The 26,254-nt window shown below is 44.0% G+C and overlaps 1 protein-coding gene across 1 annotated transcript in view; it reads right to left on the minus strand.

The window, feature by feature from the left end:
- SUCLG2 (succinate-CoA ligase GDP-forming subunit beta) overlaps nucleotides 1-26,254 on the minus strand; it is a 297,736-nt gene that overhangs the window by 94,157 nt on the left and 177,325 nt on the right. The window lies entirely within an intron of this gene.

The following is a 26,254-nucleotide window of genomic DNA, read 5'->3' on the forward strand; positions in this document are numbered from 1 at the left end:
AATTAAATTCTTTTTTTTTTATCAGATATGTTTAGCAGAAAGTAAATTTTTTTTTTCTATTTGTGTAAAATAAAAAACAAATTATATAAATTGTATTAAGGTACTGAGTTTGCACAATCGCCAGTTACAATAGTACAGTGCTGAATAGCAAAACATGACCTGGTCATGAAGGGGGGGGGAAATCTGGAGCTGAAGTGGTTAAATAAGCTGATGTCTTTCTGTGATTTACCGCGGTGCCGGCTATCTTTGTGCTTCCAGTCTATGAGTATCCAGCCTGTGTCCTGTTAGTTGTACATTCAATTCACTTGATCAACACTTCAGTCAATCAGCGGCAGAAAACGGCAGCTCCTGTCACTGCAGAGGACATTCAGATCTTTCCCTGCCTGACTTTTTCGGGAAGACATCTGCCCGTCTCTGGCCAACATAGAACTTACTGAAATTTGCATTGCCTGTTAAATATAAAGATGTATTTTAAATGTTAAAGTGCATTATATGTGTCGTTTTCTGAAGCCTTACAGCTGCACTCACTTAACACAGCTGCAGCTTTCACCGTCCAACATTCAGTGAATACACAAAGTAGAGCATATCCCAGAACCCGCATATTAGAGAGGAAAAAACAGAACTCGGTGATGATCATTACTGAATTTCAAGCATTTAACTTAAAGAGGAACTGCAGTCTGCTCACATAATTTTGTAATAAAAACATCTCTGGCATTCTGAAGCTTCCCTCCAACCACTTTGCATATTGTCTTATATATACTGCGATTCTGTACTTGCTAAATATGCTGCAGAAATCCCCCTCAACGGAGTCTGGCTGCATCCATTTTAACTGTGGGCAGGTGAAGCTGCTGCCTTTTCACTTCCTGGATTTACACAGAGGCACTCCTCCAGCTCTGCAGCTCTCATTGGCCCTCTTGGGGTATGAAGTCTGGGGTTACACTGTGCGTGAGCTGATTGGAGGAAAGGCACACCCCCCCCCCCCCCAGTAGGCAGAGGAAAAAAGGAACATGAAGAGCTGTAGTTTGAATAGACAAACTCTCTGCTGAGCTCTCTCTCTCTAAGCTCCCTGCTTTCATCTCGCTTGTCAGAAGTCACTCTGCTGATAACAAAGGAATGGCGCACCAGAGACAAAACGGCACTTAGAGCTTTGGAGAGAGAGAGTAGTAAACACTACAGTATGTGCCTAGGTCAGATTTCATGAATGGGGTTTAAAGCAGAGGTTCACCCAAACTAACAACATTCTTTTAAAACAATCCTTGCACAACGCACATACTGAATTGCCAGAACATTTAAAAAAAATTAAATAAATACCGTAGTGTAGCCATGTAAACTACGACTTCCGGAATTCCCCTCCCGCGGGAGTAGGCGTATCCTTTCCCTGGCGCCGCAATGCGTTGTGGGAACTGTCTGCTATGTTTTTCTAGGAGCACAATGTGAATCTCCTGAGATTTCACACACGAAGTGACGCGTGACGTCGGTCACGTGGCGACGGCGTCTGTAATTGCGCCATTTTATAAACTGGCATGCCTGTAAATATTGCCATTAGGTACCAGAGCACTGTAAACAGTGCGCAGGCGCGAGAATGAGCGGTGAATGCTGGGAGATCAGCATTCACCGCTTCCAGGAAATGATTGCTTGTGGGCTTCACAATGCCCACAAGCAAAAGTCCCTCGGACGGATTTTATAAATCCTTCTTTGCAGAGAAAACGGATAGCGGATATGTGCAGCGACCAAAGTAGTGAGTATACCTTTGCATTGTTATACCCCAGGGAATGCTGAAAAAAAGCTTTTTGTAGGAGCACTTGCGTTTTTGCAGTAAAAGGAACAACAAAAAAAATAAAAGCTCAAAAAACACTAATTTGTGTTTTGGAGCGTTTCTGCTCCGGGACACTGAAGCTCAGAAAAAGCTTATAGCCCAAAGTAGTGTCTTGGACACATATAGCGAGATTCAGATAGACTGGCTTAATTTTGAGGCGGCGTAGCGTATCGCATATACGCTACGCCGCCGTAAGTCAGAGAGGCAAGTGCTGTATTCACAAAGCACTTGCCTCCTAAGTTACGGCGGCGTAGCGTAAATGGGCCGGCTTAAGCGCGCCTAATTCAAATGTGGAACAGGGGGGCGTGTTTTATGTTAATGACTGGTGACCCGACGTGATTGACGTTTTTAACGAACGGCGCATGGACATATCCCAGTGTGCATCGCTCCAAAGTACGCCGCAAGGACGTATTGGTTTTGACGTGAACATAAATTACGTCCAGCCTCATTCACGGACGACTTACGCAAACAATGTAAAATTTTAAAATTTTGACGCGGGAACGACGGCCATACTTAACATTGGCTAGGCCAGCTATTTGTTGGACTAACTTTACGCCGGAAAAAGCCTTACGTAAACGACGCAAGAAAATGCGCCGGGCGCACGTACGTTTCAGAATCGGCGTATCTAGCTTATTTGCATATTCTACGCCGAAATCAACGGAAGCGCCACCTAGCGGCCAGCGTAAATATGCACCCTAAGATACGACGGCGTAGGAGACTTACACCGCTTGTATCTTAGCCTAATTTAAGCGTATCTGGTTTCCAGAATACGCTTAAATTTACGACGGCGTAGATTCAGAGTTACGACGGCGTAGATTCAGAGTTACGACGGCGTATCTACTGATACGCCGGCGTAAACGTCTCTGAATCCAGCTAATAGGATAACACTATTTAGCTTCTAGGAGAAAAAAAAAAAGCGAATCGCTTCCAGGAGCTTAAAAAAAAAACGCTAGTGTGCATGGAGCCTAAATGATGTATTGATGCCTTTCATAGCTGTTTGGAGTAAAAGTATATGTGAATCTTACCTTGTAAAACAACATATTCAGTTTAAAATAGAAATTAAAGGCAAAACACGTGTGTATACATAACATTATGAATACCTTTTTTCCTTTTAAATAAATGATCACATACCCTTTGTTCTCAGCTGCATAAGAAGGTTAGAGAGCTGGGGGAGGAGAAACAGCGGCACAGTGAACTTCCCAGTGATTGGCTGTTGGGGGGGGGGGGGCATCAAGGTTTATTCATTTGAGAAGAGCAGGCTGGGTTCCCAGCACAGTTAGAAAACCGACCACGCTATGTTCCCTTGTGTAGTGTGGTCAGTTTGCAATAGGAAAGCAGGGGGACTGGCAGGATCAGCGGGCATTTCACACAAAAGGAAGCAATACAAAGAGAACAAGATTTTTTTCCCATACAAATACATGGTACAGCAGGCATATGTCGGGAATTTGAAATGTTGGGTTAACATTTTCTTTAAGCTTTTTTAAAGTAAGATTTTGTAAAGTCTCAACCATGCAATATTATGTCACTAAAAGCATAGAATTTACGAAATTTTGCCCAGGTGATAAATGGATCAGCATGGGATTGGCTAAGATACAATCAACTCATTTCAATACAGCTGGCCACACCAGAAAGCTTTTTGCCAATGACCCCGAGTGACCTACGATTCCCTTAAGTGGCTAGTCCTTAATCCTCACAAGTAATTGCCAATGTCAAGGGTTCCCATCTAAACAACGCCACTTCTGGAGAGTAAGAAATGATAAAGTGACATTTAATAGTATTAAGAGAGTTCACTTCTTCCCAATGAATAGCAGAAAGATGGCTCCCTATGGTGCTGAAAAGCCATTTTCTCCATCACAGTGATGTCTTCTGGTATTTCAATGGAAGGAATACAAATCAATGGGGATTTTACTAGTTGTGCTTTTATGATTCAAATAAAACATTCCAGTGGAATAAGTAGTATTTTTACCCTCATTTTACAGCTAATCAATTACCGTACTTTTTATATAGTGGGCTTCATGGATACTTTACCTAAATTAGTGTTCATTTTTAACCCCTTCCATACCGGGCATTTTCACCCACTTCCTGCCCAGACCAATTTTTAGTCTTCAGCGCTGTTGCACTTTGAATGACAATTGCGTGGTCATGCAACACTGTACCCAAACTAAATCTTTGTTTTTTCCCCCCACAAATAGAGCTTTCGTTTGGTGGTATTTGATCATCTCTGCGTTTTTTAGTTTTTGCGCTATAAACAAAAGAGCGACACATTTTTTAAAAAAACACAATATCTTTTACTTTTTTATTTAATAAATATCACAATTTTTTTTTTAAAAAAAAATGTTTTCCTCAGTTTAGGCCGATACGTATTCTTCTACATATTTTTGGTAAAAAAAAAACAAAAAAAAAACGCAATAATCGTATATTGATTGGTTTGCGCAAAAGTTATAGCGTCCACAAAATAGGTGATAGATTTATGGCATTTTTATTTTATTAATTTTTTTACTAGTATTGGCGGCGATTTGCGATTTTTTACTGTGACCGTGATATTGCGGCGAACACATCGGACACGTTTTTGGGACCATTCACATTTATACAGTGATTAATGCTATAAATATGCATTGATTACTGTGTAAATGTGACTGGCAGGGAAGGGGTTAACCACTAGGGGGCGTTGAAGGGGTTAATATGTTCCCTAAGGCGAGTTCTAACTGTAGGGGGGAGGGGACTCTCAAGGGGAGGAGATCGATGTGTGTTCCTCTGTACTGGGAACACACATTGGTCTCCTCACTGCTGACAGGAGGTGGATCTGTGTGTTTACACCCCATCATTACACACACAGATCCACACTCCTGCCATGATTACCGACAATCGCGGCCGCCGGGCACCCGCACCGGGTCACGAGCGTTGCCGCGGGCGCGCGCCCTAGATCGCCGGGAAACACAGGACGTCCACCCGGATCGAGGAGGGGTTCCTGCCGCCGTCATTTCACAATGACGCGGTATGGAAGTGGTTAAAGAGCAAGCACATGAAGAAATCTATATTAAAATGGCTGTAAACCTCAGTCATGAAATCTGAACAAAGAACATACAGTATCTCACAAAAGGGAGTACATTCCTCACATTTGTGTAAATATTATATATCTTTTCATGTGACAACACTGAAGAAATGACACTTTGCTACAATGTAGTAGTGAGTGTACAGCTTGTATAACAGTGTAAATTAGCTGTCTCCTCAAAATAAGGCAACACACAGCGATTAAGGTCTAAACCGCTGGCAACAAAAGTGAGTACACCCCTAAGTGAAAATGTCCAAATTGGGCTGAAAGTGTCAATATTTTGTGTGGCCACCATTATTTTCCAGCACTGCCTTAACCCTCTTGGGCATGGAGTTCATCAGAGCCTCACAGGTTGGCACTGGAGTCCTCTTCCACTCCTCCATGATGACATCACGGAGCTGGTGGATGTTAGAGACCTTTGCGTCCCTCCACCCTCTATTTTGTGGATGACCCACAGATGCTCAATAGGGTTTAGGTCTGGAGACATGTTTGGCCAGTCCATCACCTTTACCCTCTGCTTCTTTAGCAAGGCAGTGGTCATCTTGGAGAGGGGATGATGCTCGGCTTCAGTATGTCACAGTACATGTTGGCATTCATGGTTCCCTCAATGATCTGTAGCTCCCCAATGCCGGCAGCACTCATGCAGCCCCAGACCATGACACTCCCACCACCATGCTTGACTGCAGGCAAGACACACTTGTCTTTGTACTCCTCACCTGGTTGTCTTTACAAAGATGGGAGAGGATATAAAAAGATATCCAAAGCCTTGAATATGCCAGTAATCACTTATTAACCACTTAAGCCCTGGACCATTTTGTTGCTAAATGACTGGGCCACGTTTTGCGATTTGGCACTGCGCCGCTTTAACTGACAATTGCGCGGTCGTGCGATGTGGCTCCCAAACAAGATTGAGGCCCTTTTTCCCCCACAAATAGAGCTTTCTTTTGGTGGTATTTGATCACCTCTGCGGTTTTTATTTTTTGCGCTATAAAAAAAAATTCGAGCGACAATTTTGAAAAACAAAATCAATATTTTTAACTTTTTGCTATAATAAATATCCCCAAAATATATATATATATATATATATATATATATATATATATATATATATATATATATATATATATATATATATTCCTCAGTTTAGGCCGATTATACATATTTTGGGTAAAAAAAAAAAAAAAACAACTTGCAATAAGCGTTTATTGATTGGTTTGCGCAAAAGTTATATCGTCTACAAAATTGGGCATCATTTTATAGCATTTTTATAAAAAAAAAAAAAAATTATTAGTAATAGCGGCGATCAGCGATTTTTATCATGACTGACATTATGTTGGACACTTTTGACACATTTTTGGGACCATTGTCATTTTTACAGCGACCAGTGCTATAAAAATGCACGGATAACTGTGAAAATGACACTGGCAGTGAAGGGGTTAACCACTAGGTGGCGCTGTAGGAGTTAAGTGTTCCCTAGGGAGTGATTCTTACTGTCAGGGGACGCGACTTGCTGTGACACATCACTGATCGTTGTTCCCGATGACAGGGAACACGATCCGTGACAGTGTCACTAGGCAGAACGGGGAGATGTTTTGTTCACACTAACATCTCCCCGTTCTATCTCTCCGTGAGACGATCACGGCGATCGAGTCCGCAGGACCCGCCGTCGGGCTTACGGAGATCGCAGCAGGCGCAGGTCCACAACAACCGCTTCTTAAAGGTTACGTATATATTAGGGTTGTCCAGATACCGATACCAGTATCGGTATCGGGACCGATACCGAGTATTTGCGGGAGTACTCGTACTCGCGCAAATACCCCCGATACCTAAATAGAATGCTTCCCCCCCCCCACCGCTCCTGCCGCATCGTGCCGCCGCATCGAGGGACATGGCTAGAGGGACATTGCTGCATATGTGAGGGACATGGCTAGAGGGACATTGCTGCATATGTGAGCGACATTGCTGCATATGTGAGCGACATTGCTGCATATGTGAGCGACATTGATGCATATGTGAGGGACATGGCTAGAGGGACATTGCTGCATATGTGAGGGACATTGCTGCATATGTGAGGGACATTGCTGCATATGTGAGGGACATGGCTGCATATGTGAGGGACATGGCTAGAGGGACATTGCTGCATATGTGAGGGACATGGCTAGAGGGACATTGCTGCATATGTGAGGGACATGGCTAGAGGGACATTGCTGCATATGTGAGGGACATGGCTAGAGGGACATTGCTGCATATGTGAGGGACATGGCTAGAGGGACATTGCTGCATATGTGGGGGACATGGCTGCATATGTGAGGGACATGGCTAGAGGGACATTGCTGCATATGTGAGGGACATGGCTAGAGGGACATGGCTGCATATGTGAGGGACATGGCTAGAGGGACATGGCTGCATATGTGGGGGACATGGCTGCATATGGGGGGGGACATGGCTGCATTTGGGGACACATTTAAAAAAAGTATCGGTATTCGGTATCGGCGACTACTTGAAAAAAAAGAGATTTTTAATACAGCTTACCTGTAAAATCTTTTTCTTGGAGTACATCACGGGACACAGAGCGGCATTCATTACTATATGGGTTATATGGAGTACCTTCAGGTGTAGACACTGGCAATCTCAAACAGGAAATGCCCCTCCCTATATAACCCCCTCCCATAGGAGGAGTACCTCAGTTTTGTAGCAAGCAGTATGCCTCCCAAAATGGTCCTCAAAAAAGAGGGGTGGGAGCTCTGTGTCCCGTGATGTACTCCAAGAAAAAGATTTTACAGGTAAGCTGTATTAAAAATCTCTTTTTCTTTATCGTACATCACGGGACACAGAGCGGCATTCATTACTATATGGGATGTCCCAAAGCAATGCTTACAATGAGGGGAGGGAGAACATCTCCAAGACAAAAGGATTTAATTTAGAGATATACTCAAATCATAATAAATCCAACTTAGTTGAGAAAAATAAAATTTTTAAATTTAACTCGAACAAGAGGAGCCCCCGGAATCCGAGGGTCTCAAACTGCAGCCTGCAGCACTGCCTGCCCGAAGGCAGTATCAGTATTCCTTCTTACGTCCAACTTGTAGAATTTTGTAAACGTGTGGACAGAAGACCAGGTTGCCGCCTTGCAAACTTGAGCCATAGAGATCTGGTGGTGTGCTGCCCAGGAGGCGCCCATGGCTCTAGTAGAATGAGCCTTTAATGATACTGGAGGAGGCAACCCTTTCAAGCCGTAGGCCTGAGTGATTAATTGCTTAATCCACCTAGAAATGGTGGACTTTGCAGCTGCCTGCCCCTTCTTGGGCCCATCCGGTAGAATGAACAGCACATCTGTCTTCCGGATCTTCTTTGTAGCTTTAAGATAGGCCTTCATGGCCCTGACAATATCCAAGGTATGCAGCAACCCTTCCTTTCTGGAAGTAGGTTTAGGGAAGAAGGATGGTAATACCAAATCCTGGTTCAAATGAAAACTGGATATGACCTTCGGAAGGAAGGAAGGATGAGGGCGGAGAACGACCCTGTCCTTATGAAAAACAAGATATGGTTCCTTACAGGATAAGGCTGCCAGCTCCGAAACTCTTCTTGCGGAAACGATGGCAACCAAAAATACTAACTTCCTTGTCAGTAGAACCAAAGGAATATCAGCCAACGGCTCAAACGGTTGTTTCTGTAAACTTGACAGAACAAGATTTAAATCCCACGGACAAAGCGGGGATTTAACTGGAGGTCTAATACGTAAGACCCCTTGAAGGAAGGTCTTAACCAGCGAGTGGGTGGCCAGCGGCCGCTGAAACCACACTGACAGAGCAGAAATCTGTCCTTTGATTGTGCTTAATGCCAATCCTTTATCCACTCCTAGCTGGAGAAAACTTAATACTCTATCGATGGTAAATTTGCGAGAAAGCCATCGCTTGGACTCACACCAGCCTACATAGGCCTTCCAGACCCTGTAATAAATCACCCTAGAGACCGGTTTCCTGGCTCTGATTAGGGTAGAGATTACTTTCTGAGACAGACCTCTACCCCTGAGAATCAGGGATTCAGCTTCCAGGCCGTCAAATTTAGATGCCGTAAGGCAGGGTGGAGGATCGGACCTTGCGATAGCAGGTCTGGCCGTAGAGGAAGAGTCCAAGGGTCTCCCACTACCATCCTTAAGATTAGTGAGTACCATGCCCTTCTGGGCCATGCTGGAGCTACCAGGATGACTGGTATGTGCTCCACCCGGATCCTGCGCAGCAGGCGGGGTAGTAACTGGAGCGGGGGAAACGCATAAAGAAGTTTGAACTGATGCCAAGGGCAAACCAACGCATCGGTTCCGCAGGCCATCGGATCCCTTGAGCGGGACATGAACCTGTCTAGTTTCTTGTTGAGTCTCGATGCCATGATATCCACGTCCGGCACTCCCCATCTTTGGCAGAGTGCTTGAAAGACTTGTGGATGCAGAGACCATTCCCCCGGCCATAGAGTCTGGCGGCTTAAGAAGTCCGCCTGAAAGTTGTCCACTCCTGGAATGAATATTGCCGATATGCAGGGCACATGAGCCTCTGCCCATAGGAGAATCAAGCTCACCTCTCTCTGAGCGGCTTGACTCCTGGTTCCCCCTTGGTGATTTATGTATGCCACGGCCGTGGCATTGTCTGATTGAATTCTCACCGGGAACCCCTGCAATTTTGACGTCCAAGCCCTGAGGGCTAGTCGAGCAGCTCTGAGCTCCAAGATGTTGATGGGCAACTGCTTCTCTGGCTTTGCCCAAGTACCTTGGCGAGTGCAACCATCCAAAATTGCTCCCCAGCCCGTCAGGCTGGCGTCTGTGGTCACTATCTTCCAAGCCACTGGGCTGAAAGACTTCCCCTTCAGTAGATTCTGAGGGTCTAACCACCAACACAGACTTTGTCGGACTCTTGATGAGAGCGGCAACGGGATATCCAAGGCCTGTGGCCTTCTGCTCCATGCTGACAGGATGGCTGCCTGTAGGATGCGAGTGTGGCTCTGGGCGTATGGTACCGCCTCGAATGTGGCCACCATCTTGCCTAGTAACCTCATACATAGGCGAATAGTCGGTTCTTTCTTGCTTAGAACCAGTAGGATTAATTCCTTGATGGCTTTTACCTTCCTCAGAGGTAGGAACACTCCTTGTTGTTCTGTGTCTAATCTCATGCCGAGATATTCCAACTGCCTTGTGGGCTGGAAAGCTGACTTTTCTCGATTTAGGACCCAGCCGAACCTCTCGAGGTATTGGACCGTGAGGGCCACTGCTCGCTCCAAGCCGGGAGACGAGTGATCTATGACTAGGAGGTCGTCCAGGTATGCTAGGATCGTGACCCCTTGGATCCTTAGTTTGGCTAGGATTGGAGCTAGGACCTTCGTGAACACCCGGGGGGCCGTAGCCAACCCGAAGGGAAGCGCCACGAATTGGAAGTGACGCGAAGCCACCATGAAGCGTAGATATCTTTGATGTGGCTGATAAATTGGAACATGAAGGTAGGCATCCTTTATGTCTATGGACGCCATGAAGTCGTCCTTCTGGAGTGTGGCAGCTGCTGACCGCACGGATTCCATCCGAAATGAGCGGATCTTTAGATATGCATTTACCATCTTTAGGTCCAAAATTGGCCTGACATCTCCATTGGATTTTGGGATGATGAATAGGTTGAAGTAGAAACCCAGCCCCTGTTCCAGGACTGGTACCTCTACTATTACTTCCTGGGAAAGTAGATGATCTAATGCCGATCTTAATGCGGCTCCCTTTTCCGGATCGTTTGGGATCCTCGACTTCTGGAAATGAGGAGGAGGAAACCTTAGGAAATCTAATTTGTAGCCTGTGGCCACGGAAGACCGTACCCACTCGTCGGGAATGCTGGCTTCCCAAATCTCTGAAAAGAGTCGCAGCCTTCCCCCCACCTTCGTGGGTGGGGGCGCCCCTTCATAAGGTTGGCTTGGGGGCTGGTTTTGCTGGTTTGCGAAACCACTGCCTTTTGCCTCTAACAGCCTGTCCTTGTGATCTGCTGTTGAAGCCGAAGTTTGCTTTTGCAGGAGGCCGTCGATACTGCTTGGCATTAGAGGGCCCCTGCCCAGGGGAATACTGTCGTTTAAACGCAGGTCCCTGAACCTTCTTCTTAGTTGGCAAGAGAGTACTCTTGCCGTTTGAAATGGTCTGAATGTATTTATCTAGGTCTTCTCCGAAGAGTCGTCCTCCATGGAAGGGGAACCCTACCAGGAGCTTCTTGCATGGGGGCTCAGCCTCCCAGCTTTTTAACCATAAGAGTCTTCTCATATGGATAAGGGATAACGATAAACGTGACGCTTGCTGGATAGAATCCTTGATTGCGTCTACCGTAAAACATATGGCCTTAGGGACATCCGAAAATTTTTCTGCCTGCTGGGCCGGAATAAGTTTAAGCATCTGCTTAAATTGATCCGATAATGCTTGAGCGACCCCAATCGCAGCCACAGCTGGCTGTACTACTGCCCCTGCAGTAGTGAAGGAGTTCTTAAGTAGTGCTTCCAAGCGCTTATCAACTGGATCCTTGAACACCTGTATGTTTTCTACAGGGCATGTTAACGATCTGTTAACACATGAGATGGCTGCGTCCACTGCAGGAGTAGCCCATCTTTTGGAAAATTTTTCTTCCATAGGATATAGGACAGAGAACCTTTTAGGTGGTAAGAAGATCTTATCTGGCTTGTTCCAATCTTGGAACAAAATTCCCTCTAATAGAGGATGGATCGGAAACACAGCATTGCTTTGAGGCGCCCTCAGTGAGCCCAAAGCTGAAACCGTCGATACCTGGAGATCTGGTACTGGCAAGTTGAATGCCCTATGGACCAAGTCCGACAATCCTTGAATCCACCAGCTCTCCCTCAGGGAGACTGCCCCAGACTCCTCTGTATCCGGGTCTTCGATCCCTGAACCTACTTGGTCCTTGTCCAAGAGGTCGTCCAATTCCCCTGAGGAAAGGACCTCCTCTTCTGAGGGTCCGCGCTCGGGCGACGGAGATCTATTCCGCTTACTGCCCCGCATAGCTGCGGCTATCATTTTTCCCATGCTTTTCTGCATCTCTTTTAAAGAGGTGAGTAATACCTCCTCCGTGACCATCTTAGGGTTGGACTGACCCGCGTCAGCTCCAGCCCCAGATCCCGATGGCCCCAAGGCTCCCTGTAGGGAAAACAGCGGCATACCATGGTACAATACCGAGGTACACCTGCTACCTATTGGTATTTGGAACTATAAAAGTTAATTGTCCAAACACCTGTTTGGGGGATAAAAAAAATGCTTCCTCTCCCCTAGATGATTTTTTTTTTTTTTTTTTTTTTTCGTTTTTGTTTCAAATCCAGGAAAGAAAAAACATTCTGTCCCCCTGAGTAGTATTGCAAAGAAAAACTATGAGATGGAAAAGAAACAGCCTATTTCTAGGCTTGAAAAAACAGTCCTCTGAAGACTGCAATATCCTTTCTGGCCACTGTGTGTCCTCGGCGCCCCGTGCTGCCGCTCTGGTCTTTCTCCTCAGTTCCAAAGTATTGAATGGAACAAACAAGGAAGGGCCGCCCCTTCCTTTAAGCCACTGACCCGCCCTTCCCCCCCAGCAATCTCAAACAGGAAATGCCCCTCCCGACAGGGGGAGGGGGAGGGGGGGGGGATTTTGGGAGGAAGGGACCTCTCTGTTCCAGCAAACTGCAGCCTGCAGCCTGGAACCATGAGGAGGTCAGCGTTTTGCCTGCTTGCAGGCTCTGAGGAGGAAGACTGAATGGAGCATCGCCTGGAGGCCTGCAGGTAAGCAAAGCTCTCTGACACACACATATATTTTTATATAACACAGGCCCCACTCAATGCTTTTCCAACACTACAAGGGAGGTCACATCTTATGGGGAATAATACATAGAGAGCCATCCTATCTTTATGATATGTGACTAGTTTGCCAGATGCAGTGCATAACTTTAGGCATGTCCCCTGTGACCCCCCAGAAAAAAACCTGCTAAGAACCAAGTTCCGCAAGTTTTCCCCTCACTTACCTGCTCCATGCCGCAGGACTTTGCCAAGCAAGAGGCCCAATCTTCCCCCATCTCCGTGGGGATGTCTAGACCTTCAGGCCCTGGGTTCCTATGAAGGATCCACTGTCCTGGGCCCATATAGCACCCTGGCAACAGAAAACTTTAGGTACCCAAAGGTTTCTAAGTTCTGGGCCCAGGGTCCAGCTCTCTAAAAAGAAAAGCATTATGGGCTATACCCCAAGGGTTTGGGGTCCGGTTACTGACCACTTTAGCGCTGAGGCTTTTTTGGACAGAACCGGTAGCTCACCTAATCCCAAGGATGCGGAGGCAAGCTAAACCATGACTAACACCTAAGACACTGGCGTAAAAACTGAGGTACTCCTCCTATGGGAGGGGGTTATATAGGGAGGGGCATTTCCTGTTTGAGATTGCCAGTGTCTACACCTGAAGGTACTCCATATAACCCATATAGTAATGAATGCCGCTCTGTGTCCCGTGATGTACGATAAAGAAAAGTATCGGTACTTGTACTCGGTCCTAAAAAAGTGGTATCGGGACAACCCTAGTATATATACATCCTTCTGCCTGCCCGTGCCATCCTGCAGAAGTATATCTGCGTGTGCCGGGTGGCAAGCGGTTAAGAAGTGGAAAATTTGGGGCTCTTTTGATACCAAGCCAAGGTCAGGTAGTTTAAGAAAGATTTCAGCCCAAAAAGCCACAGATGTGGGGAAATTAGCCTTTAATTGCCATTTTAACCTATGTGTGCCACCTTCTGTGTCTGTACCAAGGCCAAACATTCCAGGGTATGTACTGTAAACTTTTCATTAGGGCCATTTGTGTGATTTCTGTTATCGTTATTATCACATAGATTTTGGATCATTTTAAATCATAAATGGCTTCATATGATTGCTATTCTTATTTTTTGCATAATCAGTCATATTTTCAATATTAATGCCAAAAGTTCACAATTTCTGCCAGGGTATGCAAACTTTTGAGCACAAGTGTCTGTCTGTCTCTATATATATATATATATATATATATATATATATATATATATATATATATATATATATATATATATATATATATATATATATATATATATATATATATATATATATATATATATATATATATATATATTCATTTGAACAGATCTTGCTCTATTTTTTAGTTTAACAAAATGGCTGTCAATTTGTATGTAACAATCAATTGCCAAAAATACAAAATTGAGATCTGAATATTTTTTATTACGAAACAGCATGCTATGATTGCAAGTAATTTCAATACGTAATCAGCTATCTACACCTGCACATCTCTTTCAGTCACAACAATGGATTGCATTTGGCAAGTGTCTTATCATGCAGGCATTCCATCCTCCATTGTTGCAGCACACAAAATGTCTAAATATTTAAGCCGTTTTATGCCCTAATCTAGTAAAACAATTGTTTCATTTTATCTGCTTCTTTCAGATTGCCTTTAAAATCGGAGACTCCCGCAAACTTGCCATTTAATAGCCGAGACGAGTTTTATGTATAGACTGTCGGTCATTAAAGCGGGCAGGCCAGGATGTAAAGGGACAAAAGCGAGGTCTAGCAGCATTTTTTGCCAAAAAGCTTACTATATGTAATGGGAATGTGAAAAAAAGAATTTAAATAAAAATGTTGTCTTATTTATAGACCAATGAGAGTTCCCGTGAGATAATCTATTGTCCAGGAACACACAGCGGGTGGTGATCTCCGCCAAAGGGGTTCAGGGATCAACGTTTATTGGCTGGTTTTCCCCCGGAGGTTATTTACCCAATGTTATTCTAATCTCTTATGCCGCGTACACACGATCATTTTTCGGCATGAAAAAAACTTTTTCAAAAATGTCATTTAAAATGATCATGTGTGGGCTCCACATCATTTTTCAGATTCTGAAAAACGACAAAAAAAAAAAATTTTGAACATGCTGCATTTTTTAAACTGTCGTTTTTCGGGTTGTAAAAAATGTGTGGGCTAAAACGACATAAAAAACCTGGGCATGCTCAAAAGCAAGTTAGGAGACGGGAGCGCTCGTTCTGGTAAAACTACCGTTCATAATGGAGTAAGCACATTCATCACGCTGTAACAGACAGAAAAGCGTGAATCGTCTTTTACCAACACGGAATCCGCAAAAGCAGCCCAAAGGCGAAAAGAACTTCCCCCTTTATAGTGCCGTCGTACGTGTTGTATGTCACCTTTGCTAGATAATTTGTTAAAAACGATGGTGTGTAGGCAATATCGTTTTAATGATTAAGTTGGGAAAACTTTGTTTTTTCGACATGCTGAAAAATGATCGTGTGTACGCGGCATTAGATATATTCTCTCTCTCTCTCTGACAGGGGTTCTAACCTTTCCTCATTCTATCCAAAACCATAAGAAAAAAAAAAAAAAAAGTATTAGAATAGCTACAGTTTAATTCATGACAGCACTAGAGCTTTTCTAAAGAGAAAGCACAGCACATATCACCTTGTTTTATACACATTCTGGGGCAGATCCGCCGTAACTTACTTTTGTTATGTTCGAATCCTGAAAGAATTTGCACCGTAAGTTACGGCGGCGTAGTCTATCTCTCGCGGCGTAACAGCGTGTAATTCAAATCGGCGAGTAGGGGGCGTGTTTCATTTAAATGAAGCGCGTCCCCGCGCCGCACGAACTACGCATGCGCCGTCCCTAAAATTTCCCGCCGTGCATTGCGCGAAATGAAGTCGCAAGGACGTCATTGTTTTGACGTGGACGTAAATTACGTCCATCCCGATTCACGGACGACTTACGCAAACAAAATAAAAATTTTAAAATTATACGCGGGAACAACGGCCATACTTAACATTGCGTACGCCACCAAATAGCAGCTTTAACTATACGCCGAAAAAAGCCGACTAGAGACGACGTAAAAAAATGCGACGGCCGCTCGTACGTTCGTGGATCGTCGGAAATAGCTAATTTGCATACTCGACGCGGAAAACGACAGGATCGCCACCCAGCGGACGCCGAAGAATTGCATCTAAGATCCGAAGGCGTACAAAGACGTACGCCTGTCGGATCTAACCCAGATGCCGTCGTATCTTGTTTTGAGGATTCAAAACAAAGATACGACGTGGGAAATTTGAAAGTACGCTGGCGTATCAGTAGATACGGCGGCGTACTCTCTTTGTGGATCTGACCGTCTCCAATTGAAACCTTGGCTAGAGCCATAAAAAGGCAAAGAATGACAAAGGGGAGGACTCACTGCTCTGAATCACGTGGCTGTGTGTAAAATTCAGCTTAAGCTATTGAGCTCTGAAAAAAAAAAAAAAAATGACTGCCAGGGCTTCCACCTTAACTCAGTCTTTCTTCCAGGTTGGCAGGCTCCGGTCCTTTGACTGGAAGAGACGTGATGATGCCACTGTTCATTACACAGGGTTTTGAAGGAACAGCATGGTATGCTGTTCCTTCAGAGAGCATTTTCCGGCGACATCCCCTGCGGCTTCACAAGTAAATATCTCCTAAATGGGGCATGTTTAGGAGATATTAAAGTATAACTAAAGGCAAACGTTTTCTTTCAGTTTTCGATAATGTTGAGAGGGATTAGAACACCTGTCAGTTTTTATTGCGGTCTGTGCCCCCTGTTTTACCCTCTTCATTTGTCCTGTCTACAATGATCATTTAAAGTAAAAGAAAATCACAAATTTTGGGTTGTCCCCAGAAAAGTAGAGGGGGGGGGGGGGGTTTCCAATAGGGACACTGATGGCCTGGGGGTACCCAAGAAATTCCCTTAAGTACTTCAATACAGGGCACTTTAACCCATGTCCTGCCCAAGCCATTTTTCAGCTTTCAGCGATGTCGCAGCTTGAATGACAATTGCGCGGTCATGCAACACTGTACCTAAATACATTTTTAATCAATTTCTTCACACAAATAGAGCTTTTTTTTTTTTTTTTTGGTGGTATTTAATCACCGCTAGGTTTTTTATTTTTTGATAAAAAAAAATGAAGAAATAACAAAAATTTGGAAAAAAAAAAAAGTTTTTGTCAGAAAATGTAAATAAGTAATTTGTTTCCTTCACTGATGTGCGCTGATGAGGCTGCACTGATGGGCACAAATTGGCATCACTGATGGGCACTATTGGGCTGCATTGTGATCAGGGCAATGACGATCAGTTCCCCCGATTACCTTTTCACATCTTTCCTGCAAGGAGACACCGCTGATCGGCTCTCCTCACACTCTGTCAGTGTGAGGCGAGGAGATACGATAAACGGCACTGCCCTGTTTACAAGTGATTGGCTGTTATTGGACACAACCGATCACATGGGCAAAGAGCCACGGCTGCGTCTCTTTTCCGAGATCAGGGTCGTGCTGTGTCCCAGGAACATGGCGGGCGTGCGATCGCGGCTTAACTGGACGACATCATCCTAGAACGAGAGCCACACAGCTCCACCATCATTTGACTGTTTGGTTATGGAAGGGAAGCGAAATCTCTGCAATAGGACACAAATGACCAAAAAAAATCTGACATTGGTTATAACCCTTACTCTATCCAAAATTACATTTTTTTTTGCCTATAGCTGTAAATTAGCTGTACCTATAGGTAAGCCTAAGGCCTCATTCACACTTGGCGAACTCCGTCGCTACGGAGTCTGCCTGCTCCCGTCGGCTCAGCGGGAGATCAGTCCGCAGATCTCCGCTGAGCCGACGGATGAATAGCTCCTCTCTGCTCACTGAGCTGGGAGGGGCTTGTCGGGCACCGCTGTCTCCCTATGGAGCGATCTGATGAAAACGGACAGCATGTCCGTTATCAGATCTTACCCGATCCGATCTGCATGGACGGATGGGGACATAAGACTGTTTTTAGCGGGTCGGATCGGGTCGGATGTCAGCGGACATGTCTCCGCTGACATCCGACGCTCCATAGCGATGCATGGAGTGGCCTTTCAGGTCTGTGACAGACGGACCCGAACGGCCCTAAGTGTGAATGAGGCCTTACTATACTAAATCGTCAATGGGAGTTTACTCCAACTTTTAACAATTGTGAGTGGCGCCGACTAGCATTTAGGATGCGGACAAAACACGAACCAAACTCCTATTTTTAACTCCTGTGTGAATGAGGCCTAAATGCCTACTTCTTCCATAAATACAGTATCCCAGAATGCACTTGTTTCTAAAAAATAAAAGACCATGTGCCAGAATTTCATTAAGAAATGTCCTTGCTGCAATGAACTGGAAGAGTGTTTAACCACTTGCCTACAGGGCACTTTCACCTCCTTCCTGCCCAGGCCATTTTTCAGCTTTCAGTGCTGTCACACTTTGAATGACAATTGCGCCATCATGCAACACTGTACCCAAATTACATTTTTATCATTTTTTCCCCACAAATAGAGCTTTCTTTTGGTGGTTTTTGATTTCTGCGGTTTTTATTTCTTGCGTTACAAACAAAAGAAGAGGGACAAGTTTGAAAAACACACAATATTTTTTAACCGTTTGCTGTAATAAATATTCTTTTTTTTTTAAAACAAATTTTTACTTAGTTTAGGCCGATATGTATTCTTCTACATATTTTTGTTAAACATTTTTTTTTGCAATAAACGTATATTGATTGGTTTGCGCAAAAGTTAGAGGCCCAGATTCTCAAAGGGCTTACGACGGCGCAACGCCATATACGCCGCCGTAAGTCCTAATCTGGGCCGTCGTATCTATGCGACTGATTCCTAGAAATCAGTTACGCATAGATATCCATTAGATCCGACAGGCGTAAGGCTCTTACGACGTCGGATCTTAAATGCATTGTCCGCTAGGTGTCGCCTCCGTCGTTTTCCCTGTCGAGTATGCAAATTAGCTAGATACGCGAATTCCCGAACGTACGCGCGGCCGACGCAGTAAAGTTACGACGTTTACGTTAGGCTTTTCCCGGCGTAAAGTTGCCCCTGGGTATATGAGGCGCAACCAATGTTAAGTATGGCCGTCGTTCCCGCATGAAAATTTATAAATTTACGTATTTTGCGCAAGTCGTCCGTGAATGGGGCTGGACGCCATTTACATTCACGTCTAAACCAATGACGTCCTTGCGACATCATTTGGAGCAATGCACCCTGGGATATTTTACGGACGGCGCATGCGCAGTACATTCGGCTCGGGAACGCGCTTAATTTAAATGCTACACGCCACCTACCCGCTTAATTTGAATTAGGCGGGCTTGCGCCTGGTGATTTACGCTACGCCGCCGCAACTTTACATGCAAGTGCTTTGTGAATAAAGCACTTGCATGAAAAACTTGCGGCGGCGTAACGTAAATGAGATACGTTACGCCCGCCCAAATTTACTCCATTCTACGAGAATCTGGGCCAGAGGGTCTACAAAATAGGGGATAGATTTATAGCATTTTTATTATAAATTTTCTTTACTAGTAATGACGGCAATCAACGATTTTTAACGTGACATCGCTATTGTGGCGGACACATCAGACACTTTTGACACATTTTTGGGACCATTCACATTTATACAGCGATCCCTGCTATAAAAATGCATTGATTACTGAATAAATGTGACTGGCAGGGAAGAGGTTAAATCTAGGGGGCGATCAAGGGGTTAATGTGTTCCCTGCTAGGTGATTCTTACTGTGGGGAGAGGGGAGTGACTGGGGGAGGCGACCGATGGTTGTCCCTATGTACAAGGGACACACCATCGGTCCCCTCTCCCTGACAGGACGTGGATCTGTGTGTTTACACAAAACAGATCCATGGTCCTGCTCAGTTACTGGGCAATCGCGGGTGCCACACGGGCATCAGGGTCCCCAGTGATGCACGCGCCCCCTAGTGGCTTGGAAAGCCGCAACGTCATATGATGTCCACCCAGAACAATAGGGTCTGCCTCCCGCCGTCATTTGACGGCGGGTGGTGGATAAGTGGTAAGAACCACCCAAGAAAAACAAATCAGCCAAAATGTAGGTCTACTGGTTCCCCCAAAAATTAAATCTCAGTTTTGGATAGGTAAAGCCTTAATCAAAATTTTGTAGCCAAGAAATCCATTCTGTACATGTAGCAAAAGTCTAATTAATCACTCTGCAGCCATTCATTTAAACCTAACCTGACGTTATCAGCCAATGAGCCATTATAAAGGTATGTGGACTAACTTTGTATTATATCTGAACATTAGCAGCTTTTCATCTATTCAGTCTATGAAAACCTTTATTTTACAAAGTGCATTCAAAAAGAAACTGGGGGAAAAAAAATAACATTCCATTTTCTGTAATCCAAAAGAAAGATTATGCTCTGTGGGGAACGCAGCAGTGCCTGCATCTGACAAATTACCCGCTTTCATTACTTCAAAAAGACATTTACTTTGAAGGCAACTGTGCAACAGATTTAGGACAATTTTGACAATGCATTTAGATGAGGGGCGCAGAAAGTATCAAGGCATTATTGCATGCATTTATATTGACACTTAACGAAGAGAAGCCGGCAAGACGACAGGGGCTACCTGTCACCACAACTGACACGGCAAGCAACGGGCAGCTGAGTCTGGGAAAAGATCAGACATAAGATGGGAAAAAAAAGCAAAAATTGTCCCACCAGTGAAGCAGTTTTAGGGAAAGCCTTTAAGTTTAGCACACAGGAAATGGTCCATTACAATACACAATAGGATGCAGAATTAAAGTGGAGTTCCACCCATAAATATAACATTACATCAGTAGTTTTAAAAAAATGTCATTAGTCCTTTACAAATTTTTTTTTTTTTTTTTTAGATGCCTTCAAAGTGTTGTTGCTAGGCAGAATAGTTAATCTTCCCACTTCCTGCACCTAGGTGCTTAATGCTTCCTAACCTACACCGCACAGACTCCTGGGAATGTAGTGGGTGTAACTTTCCAGGAGTCTGTGCACTCCCCAGTCTCAAAGAATCATGTGACTTGGACAGCACAGGTGCTGAAACCTGATCTGACACTGCTTGTGCAGCACTGAGCATGTGCGAGGTCTGCAAGGCTGAAATCCAGGAAGTCATACAGTCTGGCTTTATGATGCCCATACTTAAGATGGCCCCAGTCAATTTCTATTTTATAAAGTGTCTAAATGCTGTAACAACCTAACAAAACGGACCTTAGTTTACAGACTAACTTTACTAGAATACATTAAGCTTGTGTATTACAGGGGTATTTATATTTAAAAAGTGAAATTGTGGCCGGAACTCCGCTTTAAAGTGGATGTAAACCCTTTTTTTTTTTAAATTAAGGCTTGCACCTTGTACAGTATGGCCTCGTACAGACGACCGAACATGTCTGCTGAAACTGGTCCGACGGACCAGTTTCAGCAGACATGTTCGGTCGTGTGTAGGCCCGACCGGACAATTGTCCGGCGGATCAGACAGTTTCCAGTGGACAGATGTTTCTTAGCATGCTAAGAAACATGTCCGCTGGAACCATGTCCGTCGGACATGTTCGGTCGTCTGTACAGACTCACCGGACATGTCCGATCGGCCGCTATCCCTCGCATGCGTCGACGGCGTGGCCACGTCCCCGCGTATTGTTTACGCGCGGATTTCTGTATGATGGTGTGTACAACCATCATACAGAAATCTCCGACCGGACATGTCCGCTGAAAACGGTCCGGCGGACCGTTTTCAGTGTACTGTCCGGTCATCTGTACGAGGCCTAAAAGTCTTGCCATGAAGAGTTAATCCCACTCTGAGCAATCCTCTTATCTTTTTTCAGTGAGATAAAAACTGTCAGACAGAGAAATAGGTGTCTGTTTCTCCCCCTTGCTGTGAGTGACAGAGGATTTACATATCTCATGCACAAGTAGGGTTGCCACCCCATCCCTTTAAAACAGAACACATATTAATTACACAGGTTCTGAGGCTAATTTAATGCAGATAAGGCACCAAGTGAGTTTAATTACCACCTTAATCAACCACAGAACCTGTGTAATTAATATGTGTTCTGTTTTAAAGGGATGAGGTGGCAACCCTATGCACAAGTGTGAGAGAGGCATTCTGTGTACTTCAGATCCCCGCCTCCTTTCTTCTACAGCTCTCCCAGGATTGGCTGCTCCACACCTCAGCATGATTAAGCACGCTGAAGTCATGTGGTGACTTTTCTGGGTTTTCACTAGAGGTTAGTGGTCATGGGGCATAATTCACAAGACCAGCAGAAGTTCAGTGTAAGAAATATCGATGCCTGGCCAAGGGGAGTGTAGAGGTGGGCTGGGAGTCTACTGACATCACGACTCCACCCACTGAGCCCTGGAAAAGAGATCTGCCCACAGAATCTGTCGTTTTTTGGGTCTCATAACAGACAGAGGGAAGATATTTGACAGGTAAGGATACATGCAGGAGGCATGTATAACCTTATAGATCAGTACTATGGCAGTAGTGTAGAAAGTAGGGCCGAAACAACTAATCGATTAATCGACAACTAATCGATTACAATTTTCATAAATCGATTAATCGGCCAGTAACATAATGGGGTTAAAAAAACTAAAATTAGCCCTTTATAGTACAAAAAAGCTACTGTAAATATTACTTTCACTGTCCTACAGTAGCGATTATTTGCTCTTTGTACTTATTTTTGTTTTTTTAACCCCATTATGTTACTAAACATCTCAGGCCTGGGTTCACACCTCTGTTTTTTGGTGCTTTTTGCAGAAACACACTACAGTTCATTTACATGTTTTCCTATGGGACACGTTCACATCCATGATTTTTTTTTTCATCTGCTGAGTATTTGGAAAGGGCAAGGACTTTTTAAACGCAAAACGGTGATATTTTGTTTTTTTGGTTCAATATACTTCAATGGAGAAGCTACAGAAAAGCATGCAATGTGTTTTTGCGGCAGTTTGTGTTTTGTAATCTGCCCAACAACAAATTATCCCAATTTTTTTTTTTAAATGCTAATTATTCTTTTTTTTGTTAAGGCTATTATCCAATTAATCGAAACAATAAATCGGCCAACTAACCGATTATGAAAATAATCATTAGTTGCAGCCCTAGTAGAAAAGATGAGAGTATGTTTACATCCACTTTAAAAGGGGTTGTAAACCTTTGTGTTTTTTCACCTTAATGCATCCTATGTCCAGCCCCACAGCCCCCCGTTTTACTTACTGAGCCCGGAATTTCCGTCCTTTTCTCTACTGAGTCCCAACTTTGATTGGATAGATTGATAGCAGCGCAGCCATTGGTCTTCCGCTGCCGTCAATCAAATCCAATGCTGGGGGGGGGGTGTATGACTCAGGAACGCACCCACAAGGTAACCCTCTCAGGAGAGCATGAATATAAAAAGTAGTGCTGAGCTGTTAATAAATGTATATGCAAAAGGAAAAACGCACAAGCATAAAAGCAATGATAATAAGTACAAAGTGCAAAATATTGTGCAAGTGGCAAACTAAGTAACGTGCCAAACAATATAGGCCTGGATTCAGATACGAGTTACGACAGCGTATCTCCGGATACGCCGTCGTAACCGAGTGTGCGGGGTCGTATCTATGCGCCCGATTCTTAGAATCAGTTACGCATAGATTTCCCTAAGATCCGACCGGCGTAAGTCTCTTACACCGTCGTATCTTAGGCTGCATATTTACGCTGGCTGCTAGGTGGCCCTTCCGTCGATTTACGCAAGAAATATGCAAATTAGGTAGATACGCCGATTGAGAAACGTACGTCCGCCCGGCGCATTTTTTACGTTGTTTACGTAAGGCTTTTTCCGGCGTAAAGTTACCCCTGCTATATGAGGCGTATCCTATGTTAAGTATGGACGTCGGGACCGCGTCAAATTTTCCGTCGATTACGTTGTTTGCGTAAGTCGTTCACGAATAGGGCTGTGCGTAATTTAAGTTCACGTCGATAGCATTGAATTTTTGTGGGTTAATTTGGAGCATGTGCACTGGGATACGTTCACTGACAGCGCATGCGCCGTTCGTAAAAAGCGTCATTTACGTGGGGTCACAATTCATTTAAATAAAACACGCCCACATCATCCACATCTGAATTAGGCGGGCTTACGCCGACACATTTACACTACGCCGCCGTAACTTAGGGCGCAAGTTCTTTCTGAATACGGAACTTGCGCCCTAAGTTACGGCGGCGTAGTGTATCTGAGATACGCTACGCCCGCCGAAAGATACGAAAATGTATCTGAATCCGGGCCATAGTGTCCAAATAAACCTCAAATGCTGAAGAGGTATATAGCACAATGCAAAATAATCATGAAAAAAAATTCAAATAATAGTGCAAGTAACATCTGCTGTGAAATATATAAAATAAGCATGAAATGGAATGCAAAGGTGCATTAGGTGAAGGTGGTAAATTCCAAAGTGTGATGCAAACAGAAAATAAAAAGTCCAAAATGTGCAATCGCACATAAAAAGCGATGTGTGCAAGGTGATGGCTTCTTCAGTGCCTTCTACTAAGGTGCAAATGTGCAGAGTGATGGCTCTTCAGTGCCTTCTGCCAAGGTAAATGGATGGCCCCTTACCTCACTGCTGTGAGGTTACAGCATATAAGAAAAGCCTGAGTGTATCCAGCGTAATCCAGCCTGCCTGGATGGTGCCTTGGATAATCCCTGGATGTGGACCCTGGTTGTGGGGAACGGCTGTTACGTCCGTGATGTAAGGGGTCTCCGGATGCCGTGCATATATGATAGCAGGGAAGTTAAAAGGAATCCCAGGATAGTGTTGTACAGGGATATGCAATTAGCGGACCTCCAGCTGGTGCAAAACTACAAGTTCCATCATGCCTCTGCCTCTGGGTGTCATGCTTGTGGCTGTCAGAGACTTGCTATGCCTCATGGGACTTCTGCACGTCCGCCAATTGCATATCCCTGGTATGGTATGTTTTAACTACAATTGCGTTTATTACATAAAAAGTATACAAGTAAACATTCAAACAGTAAACAAAACATGTGTATCCACGAGCGCCGAGCTCGCCTGTGTCACTTCCAGTTGCCTCTACGTCCCTACATGTAGCGTCAGCGATCACGTGACTTCATCAGAGGATGAATCACAATAGTTGAATAGCTTGTCTATTTGGCGGAAAATAATATTAAATCTAAAAAAGGATAACTTCACCTTTAAAAATACGCACATATACTGATACCTTCGACAAATTCAAGACCCTCTGGCTTCTCTGGATTGACTCAGACTCTTTGAAAACTTTATTGGCACCTCTGAGTTAATTCTACTCCTTATCCTGATCCCATCATGTAGGTTTGGTATACCGTGGTCTGCTCGGTCCCCCCTCTCTATATATTCTCTGCCTCCCTCTCTTTCTTCCACTATCCTCTATTGCCATTTTTCCCCCTTTTGTGCTTCTCTTTCTCTCTTTCTCTGTGATCAAAACTTCAGATGAATGAGTCAAATGTCATTTTATGTAAATCAGCTAAGCCCTCACTGTCCTTTGGTTGGAATGACACTGTAAGCTCCCCGTAGGCGGTGGAGCCTCTGAGCTTTTGTTAATAACGTTACATGCTGAGGGTGAATGGCGGGATTTGTATTGTGTTTTTTTTGTCTCCTGGACATTTGTACGTTGTTTGTACTATTATCTTTCTTTTTCAAACTGAATAAAAATATATTTGACTCTAAAAATTACGCACATGCTTTTTGGAAAGCATTGTACCAGCAGTTGTCACGATCAGTGTTGTCACATGAAAAGATATAATAAAATATGTACAAAAATATGAGGGGTGTACTCACTTTTGTGAGATACTGTAATTAAAGTTAGCGATTACTTGTTCTTTTAATACATTTGCCAAAATTTTCCAATTTTGGAGCCCTTGTGCTAATGGCTAAAATTAGCTTTAAATACGACGGAAAACAACAAAAATTTTCATCTTTCATATATCGGTTCACTTGAATAATCTAGTTATTTAGCAAAAAACAAAACAAAAAAAAAAAACACATGCACCTTACGACACGGACATACGCCATTAACAATAGTGGAGATATTCATTTACGATTCATCAACCATAAAATGTCAGTCCACCCATTTCAGACTAATTAGAAATTTCACAATGACCGATAAGTGTTTTCAAGTGCAACTGCCTGCGCTAACAAACATGCACAGAAACAGAGGGCCATTTTCCTGAGAATTACCACTGTGCAGAGAGAGACAGACCAACACAACTGGAACATTTAAATGATACAATTGACCTGTAGCGGGTACAGAACACATTCAGTTTTAGATTTATTGCACTCTACTACTGTTGTGCTTAATCTAATTTCTGAACTACACAGAGAAAAACGAATTTACGATGTAAAAACAAAGAGGAGACAAATATCAAACCGGATATTTCGCTAACCAGATTAACATTTTCAACATGTTTTGTTTTTTTCTACAACAGCAACTTAAAAAGGCCCCTACATTTCAACACAGAGGATAATGTGCATACCAACAGGAGTAATGCAATGCATATAT

Source organism: Rana temporaria, chromosome 7 (genome assembly GCF_905171775.1).
Source record: "Rana temporaria chromosome 7, aRanTem1.1, whole genome shotgun sequence".
Lineage (NCBI taxonomy): Eukaryota > Metazoa > Chordata > Amphibia > Anura > Ranidae > Rana > Rana temporaria.